The sequence below is a fragment of the Pan troglodytes genome, chromosome 1 (genome assembly GCF_028858775.2).
Source record: "Pan troglodytes isolate AG18354 chromosome 1, NHGRI_mPanTro3-v2.0_pri, whole genome shotgun sequence".
Lineage (NCBI taxonomy): Eukaryota > Metazoa > Chordata > Mammalia > Primates > Hominidae > Pan > Pan troglodytes.
The window spans coordinates 177,537,755-177,553,895 of NC_072398.2; positions in this window are offsets into that span (position 1 = coordinate 177,537,755).

The following is a 16,141-nucleotide window of genomic DNA, read 5'->3' on the forward strand; positions in this document are numbered from 1 at the left end:
TGCCACTGCACTCCAGCCTGGGTGACAAAGCAAGTCCCTGTCGAAAAAAAAATAAAAAAATAGTTAAAGGACAGGCAAGCTCTTTTTCTGACTCTACCCAATAAAAAATGTATAGCGTTTTTCACTGACCTTGTCTTTTGAAAATGTCACTTAAAAATCATAGTTTCAGTACTGCTGTCGAAAAATCTGGGGCACAAGCTGCATTGTTTCATGACACTGCAAATTGTAATGTTATTTTCTGCATTATCAAATTTAAATTTGAACATCAGGTGACATCGGATAATAAGGCCTAAAAACGAAAACTACTCATTCATATTTCATGCTTGACCACCCAAGCTCTCTTCACTTTCTCATTAATATTAATAATTTAAAGGAAAATTTTCTTCAAAGCAAGCTATTTGAGTTAACATACGTGAGCCTTGTTAACTACAAAATGCTTCCATATTCACTTCATAGCTTCAGAGGCAAAATATACCCAAGGTGATGTGAATTTGCATAGTGCTTTGAGAACATTAATAAACAACCATATATCTTCTTAATCAGTAGTCATGTTTTAAGATGCAGGGTTTACACAGTAAACAAATCTACGAAGAAAAATACTAGTTTATTTCTTTCCCCCAAAAGTCTCAATTTGCGTAGGTAAATTTCAACAGAGTTTTATCTATCTCATTCTTGGAAATTCAGGCAAATTGATAGTTTTGTTCTGTTTAGGTTGATGGCTGATTACTTCTTAGACTGCTGCTTTAAAAAAAAGATATATATACAAACACATTTCTTTAAACTGGGTTTTGTTTGTTTGTTTGTTTTTTGAGACAGGGTCTGGCTTCATAACCCAGGCTGGAGTGCAGTGGCATGGTCTCTGCTCACTGCTACCTCTGCCTTCCGAGCTCAGGTTACCTGCCCACTTAAGCCTCCCGAGTAGCTGGGACAACAGGCACACACCACCACACCTGGCTAACTCTTGTATTTTTTTTTTTAGGCGGGGTTTCACTATGTTGCCCAGGGGCTCAAGTGATCCACTGGCCTCGGCCTCCGTAAGAGCTGAGATTACAGGCATGAGCTACTGCGCCTGGCAGTATTTTAAAAGATAGTGACATGATATAAAAGCAGAAAACAGGAAGTCAAAAAAGGATGGGAGCAGTAAATACACAGTGAATGACTTCCTTCCCCACACCTAAACCTTGGGATATTTACATTTAAGAAAGTCTGCCAACTTACAATTGCTGAAGAATTGCAGTTTGACTAATTAACCGCAGTGAGGATGCTTGGTGGTCATATATGACTCCCAGCTTTTTTTCCCAGAGTCCCTAGTTTCCTAACGCCTCTTCTATTTGGTTAATATGATTGCTGCTGGTACTGTTTAATTCATATTCATTTTAAAGAGCCTTGCATTATGCAGTGCACAGGGGTATCATTTATAATCATTAAATATTGCATGCACTAGAATGTTTCCTTACTGGCAGCGCTCAAGAGTAAGGAAGGGTTTTTTTTTTTTTTTTTTTTTTGCCTATAGCATCTTTCCCCCAGCAGCTATAACCCAGATATCTGCTATCTTCCCTTCTTCGAGCTCTCTCCAGTGAGCAATGAAAACTTTATTGAAGATTTCATAGAAGAGGTGGAGGGGAGGATTTACATGATACATCCTATGGCAGATGCTTTAAAATCCTGTCTTAGCATTTCTGTTCTCAGGATCCTCCTCTGCTGTGCCAAACCCACTGGTCTGTCTTCCCACAGACAAGTGCTCTGTCCTCCCACCGGCTAGTACCCAGCCTCTCTAGTTCCACTCTCCTTTCTCTATTTCTGTTAGCCTCCATGATGGCTGTGGCTATCTTATTTCTCTTTATGTCTAGCACAAAATTGATATTCAGTGAATACTTTTCGAATGTGTGAATGAATTCTCCCTCTCCTGCCAATGTCAAAGTTATCTCCTCCCCAATTGGCTTCCGCAACTTCCCTCAAATATTATACAAGTGCTCAGGAAAACAGAAAGCCCACAGTGATCAAGGCCACTGTTCTGACCAGCAGAATTGGGGGACTGACTTTGGTCTTGAGTTCACCCCCTCCCCTAATGGCTTAATAATACTAATAATAATACTTAGCACTTTCTAACTGTTTATATGTGCCAGGAACTCTCAAGTCCTTTACATGTATTAAGTCATATAATCCTACTAACAAGCCTCCAAGGTAGGTTACTGTTATTATCACCCGCATTTTATACATGAAAAACTGAGACCAAAGAAGTTTAGAACTTCCCAAGATTTCACAGCCATTAAGTGGAAGAGCCGTCATTCAAAACCAGGAAATCTAACGTCAAAGTCTATGTTATTAACCATATATTTGCTAACCCAAATATTTCTTCTAAACCAAACAGTGATCTCCCCAAGAAAGCTTCGGTGATGAATAGAAATGTTTGTATCATTATATATTATAGTTGGGGCAAAGGGGGGTAAAGGGGGTACCAACCTGGAGAAACTTCCTAGGATGCCCTGCTTAGCTGCTTTTCTCTATCCATGGTCAATATTTATTGAGTGCCAACCATGTGCTAAGCATAAGGCATGCAGAAGTTAAGTAAAAAGACAGGATCCTTGCCTTTAGGCCTACATTCTAGCTGGCAATCCAATTACTTGGTGAACAAGTAATTCCAGAGTAATAAAAGTCAGGTTTTCGGAACCCATGTGGAATCCTAAACTGGCTTGAGAAATCAAGGAAGACTTCCCTGAGGGGCTGATTTCTAAGCTGATGCCTAAAGGGTTAGTAGCCAGCCACAAAAGCAGAAGTGTGTCCCACATGCTCAGTGGCCTACAGTGTGGCTGTAGTGCAGCAAGGTTGAGACACTGGCGAGAAATGAGGTGGAAAAGTAAGTTGCAGCCAGGCTGTGGAAGGAGTCCTTGAGGGAAATTGACCAAGGAGAAGAGGAAATCACACGGCAGAGCCAGGCAAAACAATAAGTAATAAGCACTCGTGCAGGTATTGCAAGATTCAAATAGAGTTGAGTGGGGTTTTCCTTGAGGTGGTTGTTCCAGGTGGGGCACACATTTGAGGCTAGCCATGGCCCAAACTAGCGCTGGGCCATACAGGGTTGCTCCTTCTAACCCTGGGACACCATTAACAGATTCATCTGACCTCTCCTAGGAATCTTAGAGAAGTGAGGCACAAAATAGTAATGGATGGAAGGCAAAGGAGTGAGAGAAAAGAAGAGCATGAGGCAGTCAAACAGACCAAAGCTGTTGGAGAGGCTGTGAAGATTAAGACTGGAACAAGCAATTCTGTGGAGCAAAGGAAAAGTACACCATCCTGGCGGAGAGGGCATGCTCCAAGTGCTACTGTTCAACCCAATAGTACTGACCTTTATTCTGTCTTGTTTTTACTTGCTAATTGGATGAACAAACATTTTTTGACACCCACAGAAACTTTCTTCCCTCCCTTCCTTCCTTCTTTTTTTTTTTTTTTTTGCAGCAGGGTCTCACTCTATTACCTAGGCTGGAGTGCAGTGGCACGAGCATAGCTCACTACACCCTCAAACTCCCAGCTCAAGTAATCCTCCCGCCTTGGCCTTCCAAAGTGCTGGGATTATAGGCATGAGCCACTGTGCTCAGCCCACAGAAACTTTCATAATATGTATATGTAGCTGATTACATGTATTTTTGATAGTACTATCAAATTTCTATAAATTTCAATTTTTTTTTTCTGAAAATACGAGAGGCACACGTCCCTATAAACTACATTGCTAATAGGGAATAATATAACCTTTAATATCTCTGTCCTGTGGTAAAATGCAAACTCAATTTAACACAAGAGGCATGAATTGAATGCCTACTATATACAAGGTACTGTTCTCTGGTAAAAGCAGTCAAAAAGAGCAAAGGAAAAAGAAAATTAAATTGAATCTTCTTTTTTCTGTGTATGTTCCTTGTCTAGTTTCTTAGAAAACAGTAACTATTTATCGAAAAACAAAAACCAGCATCTTTTTCCTGAGTTATGCTTCTATGAGAAAGGCAAACAGATATCAATAATTTATCTTTCGAGAGACCTTTCTAAACATTTTATGTCAGAGAGTCAGTACAAGTTCAGTCCATTTTGTAACTGAAAACAGATGGCAAGTAATACTACTCTAAAGACAGGCAAGCTGGGTGAGAACATGATCATTAGTTATTAGCTGTGTTAACCTTAGCTAAATTATTTAACTTCTTTGAGCCTCAGTTGCAATAGTAATATTTGTAAAACGTGTTGCAAATCCCAAAGTGTGGCACATTTATCCCATTTAGTGATATTGTTATTTAATGAATGCTTACAACTTTGCAGACATGGCCTCATTTAAACCACAGAACAACATGTATAAGGTAGGTAATTTTATTGTGTCCATTTGACAAATAACATTGAAGCTTAAAGTTCGGAAATATTCTTACGCAAGGTACATAGGAAGTGACAGAAACACATGTGAATAGCCTCCAAGTCTGAACTCCTAAGTACTATGCCATATTGCCATCATTTAGTTATTTCCTTTACTTTAACTATAAGGTGAGATGCCTGACTCTTGTAGGATTGATGAGATAATACATTTGAATAGCCCAGCACAGGTCTGGTATCTGGCACATGGTTAGCATGCATTACATAGTATCAAGGAGGAAGAAGGGACAAAGGGAAGGGGGGTGAGAGATAAGTAGTATTTCTGACTGACTCCAAGCCACCTCCAATCACAGGATTTGATTTAGCTCACAGTGGCATCAGGCTCTCCAAGCATACATTAAACACCAGCTGTCCAATACTATACCTATTATTTATTGTCGCTATTGAGCACTTAAAATGTGCCCAGTTAAATTTAAGATGTTCTGAAAGTATAAAATACACACCAGATTTTAATGACATAGTATGAAGAAAAGAATGCAAAATATCTCAATAATTTTATATAATATATTGAAATAATATTTTGGATATATTGAAGTAATATTTTGGATATATCGAATTAAATAATATTTTAATGTGGCTTTTTACTCTTTTAATGTTGCTACCAGAAAATCTTAAATTATATGTATGATCTTTCATTATATTTCTATTGGGCAGCAGTGCACAAGAGATTTGTGTGCTCAGTCCTTCTACTTCTGAAAACCAAGTTTTCCACAACAGCTTATGTTCAAGGTGTTACATCATCTTCAGGTAGAGTGTACCACGTTCATACACCCCTCCATCATGGTGGTTAGATAACCTTCACTCGCATGAATCTCTGCTCTTTACCATTTAGGGCCTTTTTAATGGGATCAAAACAGTCTCATGCTTCAGAACTGGAAATATTACTATTAGAAAATGCCAGCTAGAAGAGTCTAATAAAACTCCAGTTTGCATTTTGAATCTTCAAACATATGATGTTATTTTTATGAGAATATTTTCCTATTTCTCTTGTTAGGTATAAATTACTAGTAAAATACTGTGTAAACTAGAAAAGAAAGAAGGGTGTCATTATTTACTAAGGTTACAGCATGCCTGCAATATAGAATCCATCAATTTTGCCTAAAAGCTCAACCAGAGGGCACAGGTCGATTATGTACATGTCACTTGATAAATGTAGTCCCGTGGACATTTTATATTGTAAGAATTCTGGAAAATTAGTTTTTAAAGTATTTGATTAATACCCTTCTTCTCCCCTAGAACCTACCCCAGGTAAACAATTACTACCACTAGGAGTAGTAATTTTGCTTTGCACAAATAATTCCTTAAACAAAAAAAGGCATGAAGATTTGTTATGAACAGTTTTTTTCCTAAGCATATAGAGATTATTACCTCCTACACATTTTCTTTAAACATAGTTAAACTTACTTGGCCTAATCAGTTTGGGGATTGTTGCTTTTTCCTCTTTAACTTGCCAGATAAATCAGAAAGATTTATTTTAAGAGACAGTTTAAGGAACTCTATCATTCCCAATCTGTCAGAGTTTTACAAATAAATCTCAGTTGAATGTCTATCATTGTTTCCAATCTGGTCAAGAAAAAAGAAAAAAAAGTATACAATTCATCAGAATAATTAGTTATCTGGGGTTGAATAATTCTAAGAATAAACATTTGGCCCCCTTGCACTTCATAAACGCCCTGGAGTGAGAAGGATTATACATTAATGTACAAGATGTAAAAGGGTCCAGATACACCCTTAACATTATTGCAAGCATGTGGGACACATTTAGGTAAGTTAAAACCAAGTGTGGGTTTTGAGTTTGGCCATCTTTTTTTTTTTTTTTAATTATACTTTAAGTTTTAGGGTACATGTGCACATTGTGCAGGTTAGTTACATATGTATACATGTGTCATGCTGGTGCGCTGCACCCACTAACTCGTCATCTAGCATTAGGTATATCTCCCAATGCTATCCCTCCCCCCTCCCCCCACCCCACCACAGTCCCCAGAGTGTGATATTCCCCTTCCTGTGTCCGAGTTTGGCCATCTTTCATCAGTGGCTTACTAAAGCTTTATTCCTTTGGTGTGAGGATAGTGGGGTGCAGAGAAGTGGGTAGGAAGAATGGAATAGCGGCAACAGTGCCCCCTGCTGCCCGATGGCCACCCCCCTTCATGGAAACTTGAGGTTTCAGGGATTTTTAGAGACATGGTACCCCAGGGAATAATGAAACTCCTCTTAAGGAAGTCAGGAAGGAAAGAACTAACATATATAAAGGTTTTACAGCATTGCAAGCATTGTTGTATCATTTAATAATATGAAGCTTATTACAAATTTAGGAAAGAATATGATGTATTTCATAGATGAAGAAACTGAGGTTCAAGAATATAAGACAAACTTTACAAATTTCATAGCTAGAAGTGGAGTAGTCCAGACTGTGGATCAGGTATGCCTGGCACCAAAGCCTGTGCTTCTTATAGTGCAGCACACTGCCCATAGGTGGAAGCCAAGGACATAGCTCAGACTCCTCAGGTATGGTGACCAAGTGTCCTGATTTGCCTGACACTGAAAGAGTTTTAGGGACACGTGATTTTTAGTGGTAAAACCTCCCTGTTTTGTCCAGGAAAAGCTGGGACAAGTTGGCCACTATAGCTGGAATTCAACGGAATAAAGCACCAGGCTGGAAGGGTTTATTTGGAAAAGGAGGAAGGCTGCCTGGTTCTCTGTCCTGTCCTGCTCTGAGACAGCTACAGGTGAACAATCTCTGTCCTACTTTCATGCGCATCCGTGTGAAGAGACCAACAAACAGGCTTTGTGTGAGCAATAAAAGCTTTTAATCACCTGGGTGCAGGCGGGCTGAGTCCGAAAAGAGAGTCAGTGAAGGGAGATAAGGGTGGGGCCATTTTATAGGATTTGGGTAGATAAAGGAAAATTACAGTCAAAGGGGGGTTGTTCTCTGGCGGGCAGAGTGGGGGTCACAAGGTGCTCAGTAGAGGAGCTTTGGAGCCAGGATGAGCCAGGAGAAGGAATTTCACAAGACAGTGTCATCAGTTAAGGCAGGAACAGGCCATTTTCACTTCTTTTGTGGTGGAATGTCATCAGTTAAGGCAGGAACCGGCCATCTGGATGTGTACGTGCAGGTCACAGGGGATATGATGGCTTAGCTTGGGCTCAGAGGCCTGACACCTGCTTATTTTATGCCTTGACACATCTTGGGGCATTGTCAAAGAAGTTCACACCTCTGCCAGTTATGATTTCTTCAATTCCTGTCCCAAATCATCAGAGTCAGTAGGGATTTAGTTAACCGAATCATCCACTTGAGTGGAGGAGAAAGAGCAGAGACTGGCATCACAGAAACATGAGTTCTGAGAGGATTGAATGGGGCCAGAAAATGGGGGTGAGTAACAGAACTGACATTTGTGGAATGCTTATTAACGTACAGGGTACTGAGCCACATACTTTATGCACAACTTCTCACACATTCGTGCACATTGTCTCTCCTATTGCAACCCTAAAAGATAAACGGTAGTTATAATGAACTCAAATTACAGATTTACAAAAGAAAAATAAGCTCAGAAAGAGGATACATAACTTGTCTAAGTTCACACAGCTAGAAAAAAAATGGAACTCAAAATCTGTTTCAGCCCAAAGTTGTGACACTTTCTCTACTATATCATAGTGTCTGACTGTGATATTGTGATATAATAAGAAATATATATCTGGTCTTTGTCCTGGTTCCTGGCTCAGAGTCCCTAAAACCCTTGTAATTTCCTGAGTGAAAGGGGTGATAGGAGCATCATTTGTTATGATATTTGCCCTTTATCCTCAGTTCCTGACAGGAGCTTCTAAGACCCTTGGAATCTCTGGAATGATAACAGTGTCTTTTTATATGCTAATGATGTGATTGGTGGCTGGGGTCCCCTAGATACCTTCAGGATGGGGGCTGCTCACCAGGAAGACCAAGGCATGATTAGACAATTAGAACTTTCAGCTCCCACCCCCACCTCTGGGGAGGGGAGAGGGACTGGAGATGGAGTTAATCACCAATAGCCAATGATTTAACTATGCCCAAGTAATGAAACCTCCATGAAACATTTAAAGTACAGGGCTCTGAGAGCTTCCAGATTAGTGAACACATTGACATGCTGGGAGGCTAGCAGGCTCTGGGAGGGTATGGAAGCTCCGCGCCCCTTTTCCCCTTAGTCTGTCCTATGCCTCTCTTCCATTTGGCTGTTCCTGAATTGTAGCTTTTATAATAAGCCAGTTCATGTAAGTAAAGTGTTTTCCTGAGTTCTGTGAGCTATTCTAGCAAATTATTGAACATGAGGAGATTGTGGGAATCTCCAATGTATAGCCAGTAGGTCAGAAATAGGGGAGGCTCTGGACTTGCAATTGGTGTCTGAAGTGGGGACAGTCTTGTGGGACTAAGCCCTTAACCTGTGGGGTTTGACATTAATTCCAAGTAGTTAGTGTCCAAATTGGATTGAATTGTTGGATACCCAGTTGGTGTCCAGAGAGTTGGAGAACTGACTGGTGGTGTGGAAAAAATCCACACTTGGTGTCAGAAGTGAGTAGAAACATTCACTGTACTGACAAGTCATAGTGTTTAATAAATATTCAATTCCCCTTCCCATGAAGTTCCTAAGGACTTAAATTTATTAATTTCACTGTCCTCCATATACTTTAAAAATTATAAAAAGATTAAGGATGAGCTTGCTGTTAAGAAAAAAATGTATATAAAAAGAAAAACGTTAGACAAATTAAATTTAACAGAGCTGAATTGGGTAAAGAACAATTTGCAAATCAGGCAGCCCCAGAACCAGAATAGGTTGAGAGACTCCACCACTGGTGCATGGTCGAAGAAGATTTATGGACAGAAAAAGGAAAGCGATGTACAGAAAAGAGGTACAGAAATAGCCAGATTGGTTACAGTTCAGTGTTGCGTTATTTGAACATAGTCTGAACAGTTGGCTGACTTTGATTGGCTGAATCTCAGTGATTGGCACAAGGGTAGATTGCAGTCTGTTTGCACATCCAGTTAGGTTACAGTTCACTATGTACGGAGAAACTTTTAGGCCAAACTTAAAATATGTAAGGAGGCAGTTTTAGGCTAAATCTAACAAAATAAAATAACATATCAAAAACACTATTCTCCAAACTTGTATGGTGAATATAGAGATTCACTATGGGGGAATGAAGTCATCTGATTACGTTCACTCTGAGAAAATAATTCAGGCAACTACTCTGGTTCATTTTTACAGGTAAGAGAGTTGGCCACTATCCCCTGATTACTGGATAGAACACCGTTCGATGAAATGATACATAAACAAAGTAAGCAGTGTTCTTACAATCCTGTCAGAAGTATTTCCTATACAGTTAAAAAAAAAAAAAATGGCAATTTACCAGTCCAGATTACATACAAATGAAAGTCTGGCAAACACAAGGGAGGTGAATTAAGCAAACAAAGTTTTCTGGCAGACATACTTTGTAACTGATTCTGTAAGATGACATGGATTGGTAGAGGAAAGTGGAGGGGCACACACAAAAACATGGACAACAGGAATAAGGACATCTTGCATGAATATATTATATATTTGTGTAACTGTAGTAGAGAAAGTATCAATGGGCCATGGGCCTAAGTATTTATGGCTGAAAATCAAATACCCTACATGCAAATTAAAATTTCATGAGAAGGAAGTGAGTCAAAATGATGTAGAGATCAAAGAATATCTCCCAGATACCTGAACAAATAGGGGTTCTGTTGCTAAAGAGTAGACAACAGTGTCTGCCACTCTGTATTCATGAAATGGGAACAACATCTATCTTGTATGCTTGTTGTAGGATTACAGATGTTTATAGCAACTGGCAAAGAGTAGATACCAAATAAGTGTTTGCTATTGTTTTATCTAAGTGCTCTATGATTATGTTTTAGAGCTTTTGGAAATTCTGTTTGGGGACAATGTGGGATATTAGCTCTGCTTTGCTATACATTTAAAATGTGCCTGGCACATAATAGGCACTCAATAAAAATCTGTTGAATGGATGAATAAAGGAATACATTTTCACTCTTTTCTCTCTAACAAATAAAAGAAACACAAGTCTTTATTCGGTCTTCTGGAAAGGAAAGATCTACTTAACTCATCAATTGAAGTTTGCAGAAAGAACACAGTAAAAGTATAATGATGATTTCAAGACAGAAATGTTGCCCAACATCATGTAACAACCAAGGAAATAATAATGGTAGTTGTGTGCTCTGTAATGATGAAATATTCTTGTAGGCTACTTTCAGTTGTTACTGACTTTATGGCTGTGTTTTAGTAAAGTTATTTGCTATGGCTTGGATATTTGACCTCTCCAAACCTCATGTTGAAATTTGATACCAAATGTTGGAGGTGGGACCTAATGAGAGGCATTTGAGTTATGGGGTGAGTGGCTCCTGAATGAGGGGGTGCAGTCCTCACAGTAGCAAGTGAGTTCCATGAGTTCCTGAGAAAGCCTGTTGTTTAAAAGAGCCCAGCACCTCCCTCCCCTCTTTTTTGCCTTCCTCCCCATCTTCTCCCCATCTCCTGTTGCCTTCCACCATGAATGGAAGCAGCTTGAGGCCCTCACTAGAAGCAGATGTTGGTGCCATGCTTCCTGTACAGCCTGCAGAACCATAAGCCAAATAAACCTCTTTTTTTTTTATAAATTACCTAGGTATTCCTTTATAACAACACTAATGAACTGAGACATTACTGAACTAAGAATTGTCTAAGAAAAGTTTTGTCCTGACAATTTCTTGATTGTTTTAACTTGTACAAATTCATTGTTATAAACAATAGTTTAAGGCCAAGTGTAGTGGCTCATTCCTATAATCCCAGCACTTTGGGAGGCCAAGGAGGGCAGGTCACTTGAGTACAGGAGTTTGAGACCAGCCTGGGCAATACAGTGAGACCCTTGTCTCTATAAACAATTTTTTAAAATTAGCTGGGCATGGTGGCACGTGCATGTAGTCCCAGCTGCTTGGGAGGCTGCGGTGGGAGGATTGCTCAAGCCTCAGGAGGTTGAGGCTGCATTGAGCCATGATCACGTCACTGCATGCCAGCCTGGGTGACACAGTAGACCCTGTCTCAAAAATATATATATATATTTTAGTGGTACAGTGTAGGGTCCAGCCCTACAGGGCCTGTGGGTTTTTCTCTTTGTGTGCAGAGATGAGAGATTGTAGAAATAAAGACACAAGACAAAGAGATAGAAGAAAAGACAGCTGGGCCCAGGGGACCACTACCACCAAGGCACGGAGACTGGTAGTGGCCCTGAATGCCTGGCCATGCTGTTATTTATTGTATACAAGGCAAGAGGGCAGGGTAAGGAGTGTGAGTCGTCTCCAATGATAGGTAAGGTCACGCAAGTCACGTGTCCACCGGACAGGGGGCCCTTCCCTATTTGGTAGCCGAGGCGCAGAGAGAGAGACGATAGCTCACATCATTATTTCTTCTATGTATTTCTTGGAGAGATCAAAGACTTTAATACTTTCACTATTTCTGCTACTGCTACCTAGAAGGTGGAGCCAAGTGTACAGGGTGGAACATGAAGGTGGACCAGGAGCATGACCGCTGAAGCACAGCATCACCGGGAGACGTTTAGGCCTCCAGATGCCTGCGGGCGGGACTGACTGATGTCAGGCCTTCCACAAGAGGTGGTGGAGCAGAGTCTTCTCTAACTCCCCCGGGGAAAGGGAGACTCCCTTCCCCGGTCTGCTAAGTAACGGGTGCCTTCCCAGGCACTGGCGCTACCACTAGACCAAGGTCTGCTAAGTAATGGGCGCCTTCCCAGGCACTGGTGTTACCACTAGACCAAGGAGCCCTCTAGTGGCCCTGTCCGGGTGTAACAGAGGGCTCACACTCTTGTCTTCTGGTCACCTCACCGTGTCCCTTCAGCTCCTATCTCTGTATGGCCTGTTTTTTTCTAGGTTATAATTGTAGAACAAAGATTATTATAATATTGGAGTAAATAGTAATGCTACAAACTAATGATTAATAATATTCATATATAACCACATCTATAATCTATTTCTAGTAAAAGTATTCTTATTATATATATTTTCTTTATTACACTGGAACAGCTTGTGCCTTCGGTCTCTTGCCTCAGCACCTGGGTGGCTAGCCGCCCACAGTACAGAACAGGTATCCGATAGAAATGAGATCAATTTGATATAACCTCTGGTTTCATAAAGTGAACAGTGGTATATGTTAGGAAAACATCCAAGTTGTACCTTTAGGAAATGGAGGCCTAAGGGTTCAGTAAATGTAGCTGCTGTTATTATTACTCTAGCCCTCTTTACTCCTTATATTCTCTAAACTCCATTTCTGAAGAGTCCAGCATTTCCCGAAATATGCTCCATGAAAGACTACGTCTATGAATAGTTATGTCTATGAATAGCAATGTGAATAGGTATGATATAAAAAAGGGGTTCCGGGCTGGGCGCACTGGCTCATGACTATAATCCCAGCACTTTGGGAGGCCGAGGTACCAGGATTGCCTGAGCTCAGGAGTTCCCAACCAGCCTGGGCAACACGGTGAAACCCCATCTATACTAAAATACAGAAAATTACCCAGGCATGGTGGCGTGCGCCTGTAGTCCCAGCTACTCGGAAGGCTGAGGCAGGAGAATTGCTTGAACCCGGGAGGCAGAGGTTGCAGTGAGCCGAGATTGCACCACTGCACTCTGGCCTGAGTGACAGAGTGAGACTCCGTCTCAAAAAAAAAAAAAAAAAAAAAAAAAGGTGGGGGTGGGGGTAGTGCTTCTGGCCGGGCGCAGTGGCTCACGCCTGTAATTCCAGCACTTTGGGAGGCCAAGGCAGGTGGATCACCTGAGGTCAGGAGTTCGAGACCAGTCTGGCCAACATGGTGAAACCCTGTCTCTACTAAAAATACAAAAATTAGCCAGACATGGTGGCACACACCTGTAGTCCCAGCTACTCAGGAGGCTGAGGCAGGAGAATTGCTTGAACCTGGGAGGCGGAGGTCACAGTGAGCTGAGATGAAACCACTGCACTCCAGCCTGGGCGACAGAGTGATACTCCATCTCAAAAAATAAAAAATTAATAAATAAAATAAAAATGAAAAAGGGGTTCTGAAATCCAGGAAAATTAGGAAACTCTACATTAACAAAGCCAGAGTTTTTTTTAAACTAAACAACTTCTCACTCTTCAATGTGTTTATGTGTCCTGTGAATCTCCAAGAGCAAGCTCTGACACAGCGTTTCTCAACCTTTTGTTCATTATAGGCCATCCCTCCCCCAGGGATTTAGACATTTTTACTAATCATCCTTTCCCTCCTTCCCACTCTCCCCCAAAATTAAATACTAAGGAATAAGATTTTACTGGGTGGGCCACAAACCATTGTACTAAGATTCTTTGCCCCCTAAGAACCATTTCACCCTCTTGGGGATGATATCACCTCAGTTGAGAAGCATGCCTTAGTGTGAAATGCTTCTTGTATTAATCTGCTCTCACATTGCTATAAAGAAATACCTGAGGCTGGGCACAGTGGTTCACACCTGTAATCCCAGTGCTTTGGGAGGCCAAGGCAGGTGGATCACTTGAGGTCAGGAGTTTGAGACCAGCCTGGCCAACATGGTGAAACCCCGTTTCTACTAAAAATACAAAAATTAGCTGAGTGTCGTGGCGGGCACCTGTAATCCAAGCTACTCAGGAGGCTGAGGCAGGAGAATCGCTTGAACCCAGGAGGCGGAGATTGCAGCGAGCCAAGATCACTCCATTGCACTCCAGCCTGGGCAACATGAGTGAGACTCTGTTAAAAAAAAAAAAAAAAGAAAAGAAATACCTGAGGCTAGGTAATTTATAAAGAAAAGAAGTTTAATTGGCTCACAGCTCCACAGGCTGTACAGGAAGCATAGCAGCATCTGCTTCTTCAGAGGCCTCAGGAAACTTACAATTATGGTGAAAGGCAAAGGGGACGCAGGAATATCTTGTGTGGCCAGAGCAGGAGGAATAAAAGAGAGTGGGGAAGTGCTACACACTTAAACAATTAGATCTCACGATAACTCACTCACTATCATGAGACCAGCACCGAGGGGATGGTCCTAACTCATTCATGAGAACTCCACCCCCATGATTCAGTCACCTCCCACCAGGCCTCCAACACTGGGATTACAACACAACATGAGATTTGGTGGGGACACAGATCCAAAGCATATTACTTCTCAAACTCATTTGACTGCAGACCTTTTTCAAGTGGACCAGTATTCCCAGGAACATACTGTGGGAAGCCCTAATTTAGTTAGTATGGGATATTTTAACACTTCATTGTTCTCTCTGACTCAAGGATGGAGACTTCTCTTTAATACTTAAATTCCTGGTAGAAGACTATTACAAGGAGAGGAGTTTTAAAAAAGGATTGTTGATTGAGAAAACCTGTATCTGCCTCTGTTCTCCCCTCTAGCCATCATCCCCAGTTTGGGGTGAGAATTTTACACCAGTCAACTTTTTAAAAAAATTATGGTATAATATACATAAAGTGTATAATGTACTCTAATCTTAAGTGTACAGCTTGATAAATTTTCACAGGTGAATACTGAAGGAAACCAGAATTTGTCACATCAAAATATGCCTCTTTGACTTAATTTTTTTTTTTTTTTTTAGTTAAAGGCAATTAAGAAGCAGATGGAGGGCGTTCTCTGCCTTCTTTCTGTCCGACTAAAAGCGGGACAGAGAATTACAAAGACAAAAGGTCTTTCTATCCACCCACCCTGCTTTCCCGCCTGAAGACGGGATATAAATTCTTCTTTACAACCTTTATCAGCTTAGAGACAGTGCCAGAGGAATCTGAGCAGACTTTACTCCATTAGTTTCCCCATAAATTTACCTTCCTACATTTTCCCACCTCAAGGAGCCTGGGACTGCTTTTCTTTTGTCTTGTTACGTTTCTAAAATGTATTGTATCATGCTATGTTAGACATGCTATATAAGCCAGATTCTTAAGCTACTGCTTAGAGTTACTTTTCTCCCACATTATGTGCACTGCATGTGTTAATAAACTTGCTTGTTTTTCTCTTGTTAATCTGTCTTTTGTTGCAGGAGTCTGTCCCAACTGTGAACTTACGAGGGTTGAGGGAATATTATTTTTTATTCTCTTTAATACACCCAGTTCAGGATATAAGCACTAAATTATTGATCAGAAAATCTGATCAACGTGGATCATTACAGCTTGGCCCTGGTACCTGCTGCCATGTGCCTGGGAGGGATGCTGAGCTGTGGGCTGACACACATGTCCATCATGCCCCTGGACCTGGTCAAGTGCCACATGCGGGTGGATCAGAAAACCTTAAAAAAAATTCTTGACTTCCCATACTGTGGTGTGTAGTTTTCAAACTTTAGTGAAGTTTAGTGAAGAATCCACCTAGGAGTGTATTAAAATCACTTATTTCTATGCACAGAGATTCTCATTCAGACGGTCTAGAGTGTGAGGTGAGATTTTTAATAAAGCACTCCAGGTGATTCTGATGCAGGTGGTCTGCGGATCACACTTGTGAGAATGATAGGCCTGCCCTACAGGATAAAAGTCAAAGTCCTGAACAAGACATTAAGGCCTTCCCTAATTTGACCCAATTTTATTTTTCCAGACTCAACCCTTGCTGATTTCCATCATACTGAATTAATCCCCTCTCCTCAGTAGGAAATGCACTTAGGTTTGTTTCCTTTCACCTGAAATTGCCTTTCTAGTCTTTTTTACGTGGCAAACTCCTACTTATCCTTCA